Source organism: Limulus polyphemus, unplaced genomic scaffold (assembly GCF_000517525.1).
Source record: "Limulus polyphemus unplaced genomic scaffold, Limulus_polyphemus-2.1.2 Scaffold2153, whole genome shotgun sequence".
Classification (NCBI taxonomy): Eukaryota; Metazoa; Arthropoda; class Merostomata; order Xiphosura; family Limulidae; genus Limulus; species Limulus polyphemus.
In genome coordinates, this window is record NW_013667763.1 from 12,477 (window position 1) to 15,371 (window position 2,895).

The window sequence follows — 2,895 nt, forward strand, 5'->3', positions numbered from 1 at the left end:
ACCCCACGGCTGAAAGGGTGAGCAAGGGTGTGACGGGGATTCGAACCCGCAACCCGCAGATTGCGAGTCGAGCCCCCTAACCACCTAGGCATGCCGGGCCGCTTATAACAGAAACATAAAACTAAAATATCTTGGGTTTTATACTTTTTTTTTTAAATGCGGCGTTTTCGAAAGTATTTCAGATCTTTTTACGTAACAGATCGTCACAGCATGTAAGATGACATAAAATAAAACGAAAAGAGTTTATATGAAACCAAAGATGATTTTGTTTGTTTTATAATTAAACACAAAGCTACACAATTGGTTTTCTGTGCTTCGCCCACCACAGTATCAAAACACGGTTTCTTGCGTTGCAAATCCACAGACGTACCGCTGTGCCACTAGGGGGCACCTGAAGAGGAATGCTATTTAATACTCCAAACTCGCATAGGAATTATTCACGTAAGAAACACTTGTTTAAATTAAAATGGAAGGACTGTTGCTGTTGTTTACAAGCAAAGCTTTACAATGTGCTCAGCGGGAAATCAAACCCAGATTTTGTAAACTTACCGCTGATCCACTGGGGGACAAAATGAAAGAAATAAAGATTACATCGTTCGTTTTTGTCAAAATTTATAACAATTAACGTCGAGTGCGCAATACATAAAATCAAGAACGTGTTAGGAAGTGAGAATTTATCCATTTATCAACAGGTTTAATTCGGACGAGGTTAGAAACACTATGCTTCTTTAGCAACGTTCAATTTCGCTTCATAATGATAATATGGACCAAATTATAGAAGGCCAAATATTCAATCTATTTGGAACTTAATAATTTTACTTGTTTAAATAAACCGATTTTTAGGTAGAAGTTGAATATTAACCAATCGTTCTTAGATTCATATCTTGTTTTTAAACGCAAAGCTATACAATGGGCCATCTTCACTGTGCTCAGCGCGGGTATCGTACCCCGATTTTAGTGCTATAAGTCCTCAAGTTTACCGCTGAGCCAACGAAATATTTTGCAATAATCTGCACATATTATATCCAGATGACTGGAAAGTAGTATACATGTGATCGTATTTCTACCTTTGGCTAATGGCACGCTGAAATCTTTTTAAAGAATAGGAAGAAATACTGTATCCTCCCAGTGGCTCAGTGGTAAGTCAGTGGTCTATAACGCTAAAAATCGGGTTTTGATACCCGTGATAGACGGAATATAAACAACCCATTATGTAGCGGATTTTTAATACAAACAATTGCAATATTTTTTGTTTTATTTTCTTATAATTCACAAATTTGAGATAAAAACCTTGTTGAAGTTCAGTGTGTTGATATCTTGGTGTTCAATGTAATCGTATTAAAACAGTCACTTGAAAACTAAATTTATAAGTTTAAAAATCAAAAATAATAGAAAAGGTTTTTTAAATAACTGAATAACATGTTTTACATTCTTAAACAAGTATCCAAAAATAACAATTCGAAACAATTTGTCCACACAAGGACAAAGATCTTTCGTCTTCAGTATTGAAAAGCAGATTCGCTGCTAACACTATTTAAATAATTAGTTATAGATCTAATGCGGAACATCCCGTGAGTTCTTGACTTACTTTAGTTGCTAAAAGAGGTTGTTGCACAACGGGGTTTTATAATTTTGAGACTCAGTGGGTTTTAGATTTGGGATGTATGTATATATGTTCAAAGAGGTTTGAAATTTTATTGGGCTTATTGCGTCCAGTATAAACTACGGAACGTTTAACCCTGACTTTATGATGTTTTCTCACTGGCAACTCATTTGGAAATCTAGTGCTCTTCTCTTATATTTCAGAGCAATCAGTTTTAGTGATAATTATTAGTTTGTAAAGTGTTTGATTAAAATACGTTGGAACTTCACAAGTTATTTAGACGTAAAGTACCCAGGTATTACCCTTCTCAGTACGCTTCATTTAACAGTCCAGTTTTCTTACAAGTCAACTTTGGGACGCTCTAGTTAACTGTCCACTTTTCATGCACGTCTACTTAGACATGCTACAATTAATAATCCAGTTTTTTTACAAGTCCACTTCCACACACTACAATTAACAGTCCAGTTTTCTTACTAGTCCACTTTGGCATGCTTCAATTAATAGTCTAGTTTCTTACATGTTTTCTTACACGCTACAATTAACAGTCCAGTTTTCTTTCTAGTCCACTTTGGCATGCTTCAATTAACAGTCTAGTTTTCTTACACGCTACAGTTAACAGTCCAGTTTTCTTACAAGTCCACTTCGTGAATAATTAATTAACAAAATCTTTAAGAAATGTTGCCCATATTCATCATCTTTTTTTAAAGGAAATTGCAAAAATCCAACCATGTTTGATATAATATTTGTAAGCTTTCTTTCTTTAAATACAAGTCTCGCAAGAAAGGTTATAAAATCTGTGCGCACCTTTAAATGATTCATGAGATTTATGGTTGTTGCGAACAATGATGTTTACTTGTGATAAACCAACTTTTATTAAGTCTCCTGAGATCTAATCTGGAATCTGTCGCACGTCAAACGAATACTCCGCTTACCGAGGTAAACTTTAAACCTTTAGATATTATAAAATCCTCGAATACTTTGTAAAACACAGAAGCGATATTTTTTTGGTTAACAATTCAAAGCTGATAATAGGAGTGTACAATATGCAGCATTTTCTGGTTAACAACTCAAAGATGATAATAGGAGTGTACAATATGCAGTATTTTCTGGTTAACATTTCAAAGCTGATAATAGGAGTGTACAATGCAGTATTTTCTGGTTAACAACTCAAACTGGATAATAGGATTGTACAAATTCAGATTTTTTGGTTAACAACTCAAAGCTGATAATAGGAGTGTACAAAATGCAGTATTTTCTGGTTAACAGTTCAAACTTGATAATAGGAGTAGTAC